This window comes from Pristis pectinata, chromosome 24 (assembly GCF_009764475.1).
Source record: "Pristis pectinata isolate sPriPec2 chromosome 24, sPriPec2.1.pri, whole genome shotgun sequence".
NCBI lineage: Eukaryota > Metazoa > Chordata > Chondrichthyes > Rhinopristiformes > Pristidae > Pristis > Pristis pectinata.
Window position 1 is genome coordinate 35320663 of NC_067428.1, and position 15981 is coordinate 35336643.

At 45.5% G+C, this 15981-nt stretch overlaps 2 protein-coding genes across 4 annotated transcripts in view; both read left to right on the top strand.

Moving 5' to 3' along the window:
- rfxank (regulatory factor X-associated ankyrin-containing protein) overlaps positions 1 to 15981 on the top strand; it is an 830559-nt gene that overhangs the window by 467357 nt on the left and 347221 nt on the right. The window lies entirely within an intron of this gene.
- Positions 11025 to 15981, top strand: part of LOC127582443 (tyrosine-protein kinase JAK2-like) — a 130735-nt gene continuing 125778 nt past the window's right edge. The window contains 1 exon segment of the mRNA XM_052037703.1: positions 11025 to 11161. The gene's annotated coding sequence lies outside the window, so the exon portion shown is untranslated.

Genomic DNA, 15981 nt, shown 5'->3' on the forward strand with positions numbered 1-15981 from the left:
AGACAGACAGCTAGTATTGAACCTGGGTCACTGGAGCTGTAATAGTGTTACACTAACTGCTACACTACAATGATGGTCTTAACACAAGCGAGAAGGATGACCTGAACTCAGGATGGGTGGACATGAGAAGAAGTTTGGCTGGGGTAGCACAGTGGTGCAGCTTGTAGAGCTGTCCCACAGGACCAGGGATCCGGGTTTGATCTCGACCTCTGCGGTCTACATGAAGTTAGCACGTGGGTTTCCCCTGGGTGTTCTGGTTTCCTCCCACATTCCAAAGATGTGGGTTGGTGAGTTAATTAGCCACTGTAAATATTCCCTAGTCGAAGTGAGTGGGAGGATCTTGGGGGGAAGTTGATAGGCAAATAAAATGTAGGTAGACTTGGACCAATGCAAATGGGTGTTTAATGTGCAGCAAAGACTTTGTGGGGGGAAAAAGGGGCCTTTATAGACACCTTTATTAGTCACATATACATCAAAACACACTGAAATGCATCTTTTGGTGTAGTGTTCTGGGGCAGCCCACAAGTGTCACCACACTTCTGGCATCAACACAGCATGCCCACAGCTTCCTAACCTGTATGTCTTCGGAATGTGGGAGGAAACCGGAGCACCCAGAAGAAACCCACACAGGCACGGGGAGAATGTACAAACTCCTTACAGACAGTGGCTGGATTTGAACCTGGGTCACTGGCACTGTAAAGCATGACACTAACTGCTCCACTACTGTGCCTGTTCTGTGCTGTTACCCATGACTAGAATAAAGGCAAGAAGTTATTTGTGGGAATGTGTATGGACCACCGAACAGGAATCACACAGACAAAGTATAAAGGAAGAACCATTGGCAGCTTGTCACAAAGGTACATTGATAATGATGTGAGATTTTAAATTCATAGAATCATACAGCACAAACTGGGCCTTTCTGCCTACCTCATCCATGTCAAATGTGATGCCAATTTACACTTGTCCTATTTCCCTGCATTAGGCCCATATCCTGCTCTGCCTTTCCTATCCAAATACCTGCCCAAACACCTTTGAAACATGGTCATTGTATCTCTAACCTAATAAAGAATGGAGATTAGGCAAAGGAAACTGAGATGAGGATCTGTCAATCAAAATGCAGTGGCAACTATTTCAGCATATCTTTGAGAAGGCACAAAGTGGACAGCTTAAGTTAAGGACAGTATCAAACTTAAAGAAAATGCATAGAATTGCACAGACTAGCAGGCTAGAAGATTGGACAGAATGAGGAAACGGCAAATCTTCACCAGTAGTATCCCAGAAATAGCTGTTAATCAGGAATTGGAAGGGAAGGAGGAACTCGGGAATATTAAAGTCACCAGGACAGTTGTGCTGAGCTGTGGCTGAGTTCTGGGACCTGGTAGATTTCATCCCAGGGTCTGAAAAGTAGGGGGCAGAAAGCAGGAAATTGCTGGCCAGTTAGCTAATTAGTTTTCTAAGATGTTATATCAGGGAACTTCGAAAAATTCAAGTTAATCAGGCAGAAATTTGTTTGACCAATTAGTTCTATGAAGGAAGGTGGATAAAGGGGAAATGGTGGGTGTGCTGTACAGATCTCCAGAAGAGATTTGATCAGGTGCCATGTCAAAGCTTATTGTTTAAATTAAAAACTCATGGTGTAGGAGGTAACATTAACATGGACAGAAGATTGACTGGCTCACAGGAAGCAGAGAGTGGGCATAAATGTGTCTTCTGGTTAGCCAGATGTAACAATTGTGGTACTGGGATCAATGCCGAGGCTTCAACTTTCACAGTTTAAGTGACTTGGATGCAGATACTGGTTGCTAAATTTGCTGCTGACTCAGGTTGGAAATCAATTTTTGAAGAGGCTATAAAAATTTAACATAAGAGTTGGGGTATAAGAATAAGAGCAGGAGATGGCCATCTGACACTTGGAACCTGCTCCACTGTTCATCAAGATCATGGTCAATCCTCAGCCTCAGTGCCATTTTCTTGCAATGTCCCCATGTCCCTCAAGTCCCTTGACATCAAGAAACCCATTGATCTGTGTTAAATGAACACAACTGACCCTCCACATCTCTCTGGGACAGAGAATTCTAAAGGTTCATCAGCCTATCCCTTATTCTGACTCTGACTAATTCTGCTTCCAGCCTGTCAAGCCCTCTAAGAATTTTGAATGAGATCGTTTCATTGTTCTAAATTCTAGAACATAGAGACTTGTTTACTCAAACACTCCAGAAAACCAGGAATTGATGGGTTGCCTTCTGTGAAAAAGTTAGACAGAATAGGCATTGCATTTGCTTGTGTTTAGAGGGCCAAGAGGAGACTTTATTGAAACATGAACTATTCAGTGGGGGTCAGGACAGGGTGGATGTGGAGAGGATGTTTCTTGGTGTAGAAAAATCTGGAAAAAATGGCAAAAACAGAAATTGCTGGAAATATTCTGCAGGTAAGGCAGTTCCTGAGGTGTTGAGTATTTAGCATTATGTCTTCATATCAGATTTTGTTTCTGCAAGCTTTATTTTCTAGAGCAAGGGGCTACCCATGTAAGAGGGAGATGAGGTGAAAGTTTATCTTGTAACTCCCTTCCTCAAGGGTTAGTGAAAGCAGTCTTTGTATATTTTTAGGCAGAGGTAGACTTAAGCAGAGTGAAAGGTTACTGTAGATAGAAGGGAATGCAGATTTGTTTGTTCAGATCTGTTGTGATGAGGTCCTGCAACATTAGCTTAGGGAGTGAAGTAGCCATTTAAAGGGCAGGACTTCAGTGTAACCTCTGGATTGCTTCTGGTGCCACAGGCTAGTGAGGATAGGAATAAAGGATAGGTTGATGATAGTGTGGCTGAAGGGATGGTGCATGATGGACTCTAGGTTCCTGGATCACTGGGACCATTTCTGGTGAAGATGTGACCTGTACAAGTGGGTGGATCACAGTAACCAGAGTGGGGCCAGTATTCTTGCTGGGAGGTTTGATAATACTGTTGGGGAAGGCTTAAACAGATGGCAGGGGAAGGGCACTCAGTAGTTCAGATGGACAGGTACAACGACCTAGAGGAGAGTTACTAAGCCCTCTAGGCAGAACAGCGAGAAAGTGAATTCAAAGCTAAATTGCATCTATATTAATGCAAAGAACATCACTAGTAAAGTAGATGAACTCAAAGCTTTAAATAACACAGGGGTCGATGATATTGTTTTCACTGAGACATAGGCAATTGGACCAAAGAATAGAAGATGGAATTTAACTCGGACAAATGTGAAGTGTTGCACTTTGGGAAGTTAAACCAGGGAAGGATTTGCACAGTAAATGACAAGGCTCTGGACAGTGTTGTAGAACTGTAAGACTGAGGAGTACAGGTACATAATTCCCCAAAAGCAGAGACATAGGTAGACAATGTGGTGAAGAAGGCATTTGGCACACTGTCCTTCAGTCAGGACACTGAAATACAGGAGTTGGGAGGGGTCATGTTATGACTGTGCAACCATAGAACCATACAGCACAAAATAGGCCCTTCGGCTCACCATGTTGTGCCGTCCATCAAACCACCCTCACACTACCTAACCCCTTCCTCCTGCATATCCCCCCCATCTCACACTCCTCCATATGCCTATCCAACAAGCTCTTGAACCTGTCCAATGTATCTGCCTCTACCACCACCCCAGGCAGTGCATTCCATGCACCAACCACTCTCTTGGTGAAAAAACCTCCCCCTGACATCTCCCCTGAACCTCCCACCCATAACCTTAAAGCCATGCCCTCTCGTCTTGAGCATTGGTGCCCTGGAAAGGAGATGCTGACTGTCTACTCTATTCCTCTCAGTATTTTATATACCTCTATCATGTCTCCTCTCATCCTCCTCCTTTCCAGTGAATAAAGCCCTAGCACCTTAAGCCTCTCCTCATATTCAATACTCTAATCCAGGCAGCATCCTGGTAAATCTCTGCACTCTCTCCAATGCCTCCACATCCTTCCTATAATGAGGCAACCAGAACTGAACACAGTACTCGAAGTGTGGCCTAACCAGAGTTTTTTTAAAGCTGCATCATCACCTCGTGGCTCTTAAATTCGATCCCGCGATTTATGAAAGCCAACATCCCATTCGCCGCCTTAACTGCTCTTTCCACCTGTGAGGCAACTTTCAATGAACTGTGAATATGAACCCCCAGATCTCTCTGCTCCTCCACACTGCCAAGTACCATTTACCCAGTACTCTGCCCTGGAGTTTGTCCTTCCAAAGTGTACCACCTCACACTTCTCCGGATTGAACTCCATCTGCCACTTGTCAGCCCAGCTCTGCATCCTATCAATATCCCTCTGTAAGCTCCGATGGCCCTCCACGCTATCCACAACACCGCCTATCTTAGTGTCGTCCGCAAACTTACTAACCCAGACCTCCACTCCCTCATCTAAGTCATCTATAAATATCACAAAAAGTAGAGGTCCCAGAACTGATCCCTGCGGGACACCACTAGTCACTGCCTTCCAATCCGAGGGCACTCCTTCCACCACAACCCTCTGCTTTCTACAGGCAAGCCAATTCCTAATCCACACAGCCAAGCTTCCTTGGATCCCTTGGCCTCTGACCTTCTGAAGAAGCCTACCATGAGGAACCTTATCAAACGCCTTACTAAAATCCATGTAAACCACATCCACTGCACTGCCCTCATCAATCTTCCTGGTCACCTCCTCAAAGAACTCTATCAGGCTTGTGAGGCAAGATCTTCCCTTCACAAAGCCATGCTGGCTGTCCCTAATCAGTCCATAATTCTCCGGGTGTTCATAGATCGTATCCCTTAGAATCCTTTCTAACAGCTTACCCACCACAGACGTGAGACTCACCGGTTTATAATTCCCTGGCCTATCCCTATTACCTTTTTTGAACAAGGGGACAACATTCGCAACCCTCCAATCCTCTGGCACCATCCCCCTGGACAACAAGGACTCAAAAGATCCTTACCAGCGGTTCAACAATCTCCTCCCTCGCCTCTCAAAGCAGCCTGGGGAAAATCCTGTCAGGCCCCGGAGATTTATCTGTCTTAATATTATTTAACAACTTCAACACATCCTCTCGATATCTACAACCTCGAGAACATTACCCCTACCAGCACTCCCTTCTGCGTCATCAAGACCCCTCTTTTGGTGAATACCGAAGAGAAGTACTCATTGAGAACTTCTCCCACTTCTGCTGCCTCCAGGCAAATTCTCCCACCTTTGTCCTTAATCAGACCTACCTTTACCCTAGCCATCTTCCTACCCTTCACGTACTTGAAAAAGGCCTTGGGATTTTCCTTAACCCTACTAGCCAAAGCCTTTTCATGTCCCCTTCTAGCTCTCCTCAGCCCTTTCTTAAGTTCCTTCCTCGCTACCCTATATTCCTCACGGGCCCTGTCTGAACCTTGCTGCTTATACCTCACGTATGCTACCTTCTTCTCCCTAACAAGTCGTTCCACCTCTCTCGTCACCCACGGTTCCTTCACCCTGCCATTCCTTCTCTGCCTCACCGGGACATATTTATCCCTAACATCCTGCATAAGATCCCTGAACATCGACCACATCTCCATGGTACATTTTCCTTCAAAAAGGACATCCCAATTTACACTCCCAAGTTCTCTCCTTATAGCCTCGTAGTTCGCCCTTCCCCAATTGAAATTCCTCTTGTCCTCTCTGCACCTGTCCCTGTCCATGACAATTTTAAAGGTTATGGAGCAATGGTCACTGTCCCCCAAATGCTCACCCACCAATAGATCCTTCACCTGTCCCAGTTCATTTCCTAAAACTAGATCTAACATGGCATTCCCTCTAGTCGGCCTGTCAACATACTGCATCAGGAATCCCTCCTGGACACATTTAACAAATTCCATCCCATCTAAACCTTTGGCACTAAGCAGGTTCCAGAGTATATTTGGGAAGTTGAAGTCTCCCATTATAACAACCCTGTTGTTATTTAGCTTCTCTCCAAACACTGCCTGCCAATCTGCTCCTCTATCTCTACTGCTACCGGGGGGCCTATAGAATACTCCTAGTAGAATAACTGCTCCTTTCTTGTTCCTTAATTCCACCCATACGGACTCGAGAGATGATCCTTTTACAACATCCCTTTTTTCCACAGCCATAACAGTGTCCCTGACCAGTATCGCCACCCCTCTTCTCTTCCCCCCTCCCTCCCCCCCCCCATCCCTCTTAAAACACCGAAACAAGTCGTTGGTGAGACCACACTAGGAGTATTGTGTGCAGTTCTGGTGGCCCAGCTATAGGAAGGACGTAATGAATCTGGAAAGAGTGCAGAAGAGATTCATGGGGATGTTACTGGAGCTCGGTCTTGAGTTATAAGGAAAGACTGGATAGGCTGGGATTGTCTTCCCCTGGAGCATAGGAGGTTGAGCGGTGACCTTTTAGAGGTACATAAAATCATGAGGGGATAGGTAAGGTAAATGGTCAGTCTTTTTCCCAGGGTAAGGGAGTCTAAAGCTGGAGGGCTGTCTGTGTGGAGTTTGCATGCTCTCCCTGTGACCACATGGGTTTTGAGTGCTCTAGTTTCCTCCCACATCTCAAGGACTTGTTGACTGGGAGGTTAATCTGCCACTCTCAATTGCCTTTTGTATGTAGATGAGTGGTAGAATCTGGGAGCAGTTGATGGGAATGTGGGGAGAATTAAAAAATGGGATTTTATATAGGAATAGGGTGGGTGGTTGGTGTGTACTCTGGGCTGAAGGGCCTGCTTCCATGCTGTCTCTCTCTGTGGCTCTATGTAACCAAATTGAATACTAGAAAGGAACTAACCAGCCCTAATGTACATGCATAGTAACATCTTGTTCACATCACAAACAAACATAGGTTTCAGGGGCCATTTGAATTAATACCTTGTCTGTGTCCACAAGAGAAGCACAGGCAAGATGAGTGTCAATGGAACAGGTCGAGGCGTTGAACTATGATGCGTGACAGCATCTGCAGGCAGGTAATTCTCTGACAATAACACAAGCCACAGCAGCTCATAGATTTCCGGCTCTCAGTTTGTTTAGTGCATGAATGTTATGCGTGACTTACTTGTTTAGCAAGCTTGCTGCCTATAACCACAGACTAATGCTCCCTTGCACCAGCACAACATTGGCAGGAAGCATGGGTAGGGGCAGGAGTTAGCAGTTCTCTGGGGGAGCAGGGTTAGGAGATGTCTGTATGCCATTAAATTGCAGGCTCATGGACAGGAATTGCCTGCATGTACACATGTGGACAACAGCAGTTTCTTACCAAACAATGACAGGAAACCCTTGGCTGAATTTGAGGCACAGTTTAATTCTTAAAGTGAAACAAATGAAAAATACCTGAGTACATTTCACAGGAGTGAAATATCTGGGTGGTTGACCCATGTTAACAGTTTGTACAGATGCTGTAGCCAGAAGTGCACCCAGGAAGCTGTATTTATGTAGTGTCATATTACTCTTAGAAATATTCCAAGGAGTTTGATATTACAGAACTTCACAGCCAGCACATCAGGCTAACTCTTTGAAAGAGCTTGTCAGTCAGTCCATTTGCCTACTCCCCTCCCACTGCCTGCACATCAATATCCAGGGAATTAGTTGCTGTTAGAGTGGTCAGTGCATAGGCATTTCAGTTCTGCAGCCAGCACTACAAGAAGTGTTTCTGTTTGTCTTGCTGAGATCCGTGTGCTTCCTCGTCTTCTGAAATCTTCAGCCTCCAGCCAAATTCACCAGGCCATTGTTTTCCTTCCTTCTTAGGCAGCCCCTTGTTATTGGTGACTGCTGAGGCCTTTGTGGGAAGGGTAGACTCTTGCACAGATGTTTATGCAGGCTGCCATGTACTCAGGTTTCTGTGACCATCCTGACTGCCCCTTCTCCCTTTATGTGGTCATGGGGATGTTGCATCTTTTCAAGGTGGTTTTGAGGACATCCCCTTTTCCTCTGTCTGCCTACTAATTTCTTATCATAACACATCTCAGGATAAAGAGACCATTTCATGATTCTGGTGTTGAGTGCAGATATCACCTCCAAATCATCATCAATGATTTCATTGGAGCATACGAGAGGATCGGCCTTTTGCTCAAAAAACGACAAGACAAAGGTCCTCTAATAACATGGTTCCCCAGGGTGAGGTCTTGGAAGATGTGAACTGCTTCCCAAATATTGGGAGCCACCTCTCAGCGAAGACAAACATCAATGATGAAATTCACCATCATCCTCATTGCACTAGCATAGACTTTAGGCATCTGAGGTAAAGGATATTTGAAAATCAGGGCCTCAGATGGCAAAAGATCCATGGTCTACCAGACAATGTCCTCCTGACACCTGGACCACCTACATCAGGGCCTAAAGGCACTGGTGAAACACCACCATTGCTGTCTCCACCAAATCTTCCGTCTTCACTGGTGGTGCTTCTCTAGCCTATGTCAGTGTCTTTTCCCAGACCAACATCCCCCTACTGAGGCCCACATTACCTTCTGTCAGTGATGTTGCTTTGGATAGCACCGGCTGAAGGGCCTGCTTCTGTGCTGCTTGTGCAGACTTGCTCTGCACGATTGTCTCTCATAGTTCCCAGATAAACAAAGGACTGCAGATGCTCAAATCTGGATGAAAAAACAAGAAGAATCTGGAGGAACTCAGCAAGTCAGGCAGCATCTGTGGAGAAAAACAGACAGTCGATGTTTTGGGTCAGAACCTGAAAATGTCCTGAGGAAGGGTCCTGACCTGAAACATTGATCATCTGTTTTTTCTCCACGGACGCTGCCTGACCTGAGTTTCTCCAGCATCTTGTTGTTTCATCGTAGCTCCCACACCAATACTCTTCACAAAGTATTTCATTGTCTTGAATACACTTTAGGATGCTCTGAGGTTATGAGGCAGGCTTTGGGAATAGAAACATAGAACGTAGAAAAACGACAGCACAATTCATGCCCTTTGGCCCACAAAGCTGTGCCAAACTTACCCCTGACATCTCCCCTATACCTACTCCCCAGCACCTTAAATCTATGTCCTCTTGTGGCCACCATTTCAGCCCTGGCGAAAAGCCTCTGACTATCTACCTGATCAATGCCTCTCATCATCTTATACAACTCAATCAGGTCTCCCCTCATCCTCTGTCACTCCAAGGAGAAAAGGCCAAGTTCCCTCAACCTACTTTCATAAGGTATGCTCCGCATTCCAGGCAGCATCCTAATAAATCTCCTCTGCACCCTTTCTATGGCTTCCACATCTTTCCTGTAGTGAGGTGACCAGAACCGAGCACTGTACTCCAAGTAGGGTCTGACCAGGGACCTATATAGCGGCAACAATACCTCTCGGCTCCTAAATTCAATTCCCTGATTGATGAAGGACAATACACCATACGCCGCCTTAACCACAGAGTCAACCTGCGCAGCAGCTTTGAGTGTCTTATGGACTCGGATCCCAAGATCTCTCTGATCTTCCACACTGCCAAGAGTCTTACTATTAATACTATATTCTGCTATCATATTTGACCTACCAAAATGAACCACTTCACACTTATCTGGGTTGAACTGCATCTGCCACTTCTCAGCCCAACTCTGCATCCTATCTATGTCCCTCTGTAACCTCTGACAGCCCTCCAAACTATCCACAACACCCACAACCTTTGTGTCATCTGCAAACTTACTAACCCACCCCTCCATTTCCTCATCCAGGTCATTTATAAAAATCACAGAGTAAGGGTCCCAGAACAGATCCCTGAGGCACACCGCTGGTCACCGACCTCCACGCAGAATACGACCCTTCAACAACCACTCTTTGCCTTCTGTGGGCCAACCAGTTCTGAATCCACACTGCAATGCCCCCTTGGATCCCATGCCTCCTTACTTTCTCAATAAGCCTTGCATGGGGTACCTTATCAAACGCTTTGCTGAAATCCATATACACTACATCTACTGCCCTCCCTTCACTGATTTGTTTAGTCACATCCTCAAAAAAAACAAACAAAAAAAAAATTCAATCAGGCTCGTAAGACAGGACCTGCCCTTGACAAAACCATGCTGACTATTCCTATTTATATTATACCTTTCCAAATGTTCATAAATCCTGCCTCTCAGGATCTTTTCCATTAGCTTACCAACACTGAGGTGAGACTCACCAGTCTATAATTTCCTGGGCTATCCCTACTCCCTTTCTTGAATAAGGGAACAACATTCGCAACCCTCCAATCTTCTGGAACCTCTCCCATCCTCATCGACGACGCAAAAATCGTCGTCAGAGGCTCCGCAATCTCTTCCCTCGCCTCCCATGGCAGCCTGGAGTACATCTCATCCGGTCCTGGTGACTTATCCAACTTGATGTTTTCCAAAAGTTTCCGCACCTCCTCTTTCCTAATATCTACATGATCAAGCTTTTCAGCCCCCTGCAAGTCCCCACTACAATCCCCCAGATCTTTTTCCGTAGTGAATACTGACGTAAAGTATTCATTAAGTACCTCTGCCATTTCTTCTGGATCCATACACACTTTCCCACTACTGCACTCGATAGGCCCTATTCTTTCGTATCTTATCCTCTTGCTCTTCACATACCTGTAGAATGCCTTGGGGTTTTCCTTAATCCTGCCCGCTAAGGCCTTCTCATGGCCCCTTCTGGCTCTCCTAATCTCCTTCTTAAGCTCCTTCCTATCAGCCTTATACTCTTCCAGATCTCTAACATTACCTAGCTCTCTGTACCTTTTGTAAGCTTTTCTTTTCCTTTTGACTAGATTTATCATAGCCTTAATAATGTGAGTCTTTCTCTGATATGTCCCAGCAGGTCTAAGGCCTGAGGATTTCAATTAAATATTTGGAATATAAGAACTGTCAAATTTCTGAAAGAAAGGAATAGATTGGCATAACTCAGTGCTGAAGGACGGCATCAACAATCACGTATACCTTGAAACTGTTGCACATCCATTGTGTGAATTCGTGGTGGCATGTAGTGTTGCTGTTGTGTTGTCTAAGTTATCTGAGTTGCGGGGGGGGGGGGGGTGGAGAGGCAGTACAAAGCAGGAAACTGCTCAGCAATCTATTTCTCATCAAGCATAGCAGGAAGTGGAGGATGTGTGCTGTAGACACAGCTAATGAGAGAGTACAGCGGCCAGACAGCATGGAGAAGGTTCCAGCTGCTCACTGCCTCGAGCCTGCGATGTGGAAGCAGCTCGACCAGTAGAAGAAACAGCGTTTTAGTGAAGAGAAACTTTACTGACCAGGTTTACAATTTATGATATTTTTGTAGAACGAATAGTCTTCTTTGCGTGGATGTATGCACACACAGACACACGTGTATGCGCGTGCGCGCACACACTCACGAGGTTCATGCAGACACAGCTTTGCAGACACACAGCTTCATACACACACGCGTTCTCGCACGCACAAAGACAGAAACTTGCACTGTTTCTTTGATATTGACTTGTTTTGTGGAGTATGCTATGAGCTAACGGTACAGTGCAGGAATGTTATTTTGTGCCTGATCTCCATATTCTAGGGGCATGGACTGGTTTTGAAAGCTCCACCTGCTGCTGTGTTCAATTGAATAAACAGCACAAGGTTAAAATGGGAGCTGAGACCTCCATTATGTTCAGCTGGTGTGTGTGTGTGTGTATATATTTGTGTGTTTATATGTGTGTGTACGTGTGTGGCAGACCTTTATCATTGCCATTTCCTACCCATGAAGCCTTTCCCCCAACAGGAGAACCTCCAAGCTGTAATAGTAAACCTGAAATAGCACATGCAAACACACATACATACACATACATAGACACTCACTCCTTCACCTCCCCAACCTAACAAGGGCCCCATTACTCCCCCTCACTAAGCCCATTTAGATTTATGACCCCTATCCTCCCAACCCCTGACCAGGGCACCAAAGAACCCCAGCATTACCGAGATGTGCCCTGCACCATGGTCTCTAGTCTCAGGTGCACCCAGAGTTTGCAACTGACCAAACGGAGTTTGTCAGCCTCTGTAATGCCCTGGTTTTAGCAAACATCAGTGGGGATACACCTTGTGCAGGTTATCAGAGGGAACATTCTTCAAAACACAGTCCCTGAGATCCGTTCCCCACCTGATGGGAAGACAGAAGTTCAAATTCAGAGTTTCCTCCCAAGAATTGTCTCTCTGTCTTCACTCAGCTATGCACTAGAGCATCAGTTGGCTTGAACCCACATCTGAATCACATTGACACTTTTGAAAGCAATGTTCTACAGAAAGCAACGTAAATCACGTTATATTTGTGTTACCAGGAGGTACGGAGGGATGGTGGGAGGGAGAGTTGGAAAATGCAACAGCATCAGCCCAGGTCATGAACTGCTGAGATGGTCACTTCACTCCAACGGGGCCCAACTCATTCCCATTCCAACGAATGTGGTAGGTCAAATATCTGGCAGGTTCTGTGATCACCTTACTCTGCCATATTATCAACACCACCCTACCACTTGTGAAGGTGGAGAACTAGCCCAGATCCCCTAGAGTTCAGTCATTGCAGGTACAGGGTGAACTATGTGCAGAGCTGAGGCTTCCGCACTCCTCCTCAGATCCACCCCTCTATTTCATCTCCAGCAGCAAGTTCCCAATTAAATTGGAAATTCCTTAGTGGACATGGGTGACTGTTTGCTTGTATGTGCTGGGGCAGTGTTCTGGTAAGAAAGTGGTTGACGCTGTGTTTGTGTTGTGGCTGTACCAGTGAGAAAGTTAAATTGTTTACACACCTCTTGGGTAGATGCATGCCGGGGAAGGTAATTCCTCTATGATCGTACCTGGAATAACTAAGGCTCATCTTACACACAGAATTTGCCCTCTGTAGCAATTCTTCAATCAATGCTTCTGTTGGAAAAATTACCCTGCTGTTATTGGCAGACTTTGCCATCGTTATGGTCATAAATTCTATTTGCTGTGGCTGATAGAAAGTCTTTTTAATATGCACTGTAACCTTCATTGTAGGGTGCCATTTAAATAGACATTGCTTGCTAAGTAAGTCCTGTATATTATGCTGTTTTGTCTGAGTCTTGTGTATGTTACAATACATCTTAGGAGCTAATACATAGTATATCAGTGTCATAAAGTCATAGAGTAATACAGCACTGAAACAGGCCTTTCTGCTCAAGTCATCCATGCTGACCATGTTGCCCAACTGAGCCAGTCCCATTTGCCTGCATTCGGCCCATATCCCTCTGAACCATGTACTTGTCCAAGTGTTTCTTAAATGATACTATTGTACCTGCTTCAACCACTTACTGTGGCAGCTTGTTCCATACACTCACCACCATCTGTGTGGAAAAAGTTGTCCCTCAGGTCCCCTTTAAATCTTTCCAACCACTGTCCTCTAGTTTAGACTCCTTACCTATGCCTCTCATGATTCTATAACCTCTTCAAGGTCACCCCTCAGCCTCCTACACTCCAGGGAAAACAGTCCCAGCCTATCTCAGCCTCTCCTTATAACTCAAACCCTCCAGTCCCAGTACCATCCTCATCTCTTCTGCACCCTTTCCAGCTTAATGACACCCTTCCGATAGGATGACCAGAACTGTACGCAGTACTCCAGATGTCTTTGCCAGCATGTTGTACAGCTGGAACATGACATTCCAACCCCTGTACTCAATATCCTTACCGATGAAGGCAAACATGCTAAAAGCCTTCTTCACCACTCTGTCTACCTGTGTCGTCATTTTCATGGAAATATGTACTTGTACCCCAGGTCTCTCTGTTCCACCACATGCCCCAGGGCCTGACAGTTCACTGTGAATGTCCTACTCTGACTTGTCTTATCAAAATGCAACACCTTGCATTTATCTGAATTAAACTCTGCAATTCCTTGGTTTACTGGTCTAGTTGATCAAGATCCTGTTATAATCTTATACAACCTTCTTCCCTGAGCAGTGTGCACTAATTTTAGTGTTATCCACAAACTTACTAACCATGCCACCTGCATTCTTATCCAAATTGTTCAAATAAATGATGAACAACAGTGGACTCAGCACTAATCCCTGCAGCACACTGCTGGTCACAGGCCTGCAGTCTGAAAAACAACCCTCCATCACCAAACTCTGTCTCCTACCGTCAAGCCAACTTTATCTAATTGCCTAGCTCATCCTGGATCCCATATGATCTAACCTTCCAGACCAACCTACCATGCGCTACCTTGTCAAAGGCCTTATTAAAGTCCATGTAGACAACATCTACTGAGCTGCACTCACCTACCTTCCTGGTCACCTCTTCAAAAAAGTATCAATAAAAACTTTATTTTAACAAGGTTATTAATTCAGTGAAATAATTACTTTAGTTCCAAGCCTCAAGCAGCTCTCTTCATTACCATGAAACCACACCCCTAACTACAGAGGAGTCTCGTTGGGTTGTCTGACACAGTGAAAACCATCTCCATGGTTCTCCTCAACCACCTCTCCCAGAGGCTGAAGAGCAGCTCCTTGAATCACTATGTGGATTCCATCCACCCAGGGCACAGTGGACATGTGTTTAACCCCGCACCAACTGCAGGAGAGGTGAAGGGGAAGGGCTTGAGCCACTGCAGATGGCAGCTTTGACCTCACGAAAGCCTGTGACCATCATGCAGCAAGGACTGTGGAGCACTCTCCTCAAATTCAGCTGCTCCAAAAATTCCTCTCCTTTTACATTTGCTTCACAATGACTTGAAAGCCATGACCTGAAGCTACAGATCAACAACAAAACCAATCTCAATGTTGTGACGTTGCCACATCTTCTTCCATTTTTCTCGGTGCACCACATCGCACCTCTGATAATCTTCCTGCTAGATTCTACAGAGCTAATGGGGAACTGTTCAACCTGTGCAGCCATAACTCCAGAACCAAGCTCACTCACCCTCAGTAATTGTTCTTCCATATGATGACAACATTATGTTTGTGCATGTCCAGAGTCTGGACGACATCAAGTTATACAAGACATTGGGCCTTACACTTAACACTTGCAAAGTAAAAGACCTCTACCAACCTGCCCCTGCTGTATAACACCTCCCTCCAAAATACAGGTTCATGGCGGGACCAAGAAAATGTGGACTACCTCCCATAGCTTGGAACTCACCTCTCAGAGAAGGTGGACATTGATGGGATTGACCATCACTCACACTGCCCTTGGTCAACTGAGGAATCAAGATCCCAAACTTGACATAGTATCATGTATTGGGCTACAATGATCCCTGCCTTCCTGCATGAAACAATATGTGAATCAGGCTACCTAGAGCAGGACCTCAAAGCACTGGAGAGCCACCACCATTACTATTCCTGCAAAGTCCTCCAAGTCACTGGAATGAAAAAGAAACCAATGTTTGCATTCTCTCCTGGTAACATTCCTAGCACTTTGTTCCAAACTCTGACATAGGAAGAGAGTAGGAGGACAGTGGAAAAGATTTGAGGATCTTCTTAAAACATCCTTGAAAATTGCAATATCCCCACACACTCCTGGGAATCCCTGGCCCCCGACCACTCGGTAGAAAAAAGAAGCATCTGGCATGGCAGTGAGAAGCTTGAACCCATGTGTTGGGAGAACACTTGGGCCCTGCAGCAGCAGCAGCAGGAGAACAGCACCTTGCAAACTACCAACTCACCCACACATCAGGCATCTTCTGCTCCATTCATGGCAGAGACTATGGGTCCCAAGGTAGCTTCAACAGTCTCCTCAGGACCCACAGAACCAGAGTGAAAGCAAGACCTTTGAAATCCTAAGGTACTGCCAAAGAAATAAGACCCAGTGTAACTGAGCTCCCTTCCAATGTCAATATGCATCAACACTGTAATGAGCCACTTGAATCATGGTAGACAAGGTCATTCACTGGAATGTGAAGATTTGGGAGAGAGAATTAAATAGTAAGAGCTTTTGTTTATTTTCCGGTTAAAACTACAGCCATGTTAATGGGAGGCTTTATGGCCCATTGTGCCCGTACTAGTTCTCTGCGAGAACCCTCCTAATGTGGCTCACTGCCATTTTTTAAAATTTTATTTCTTGAGATGTTCTACTGCATAGATACAGGTAATTCATTCTTGAGATGTAAGCATCACTGGCA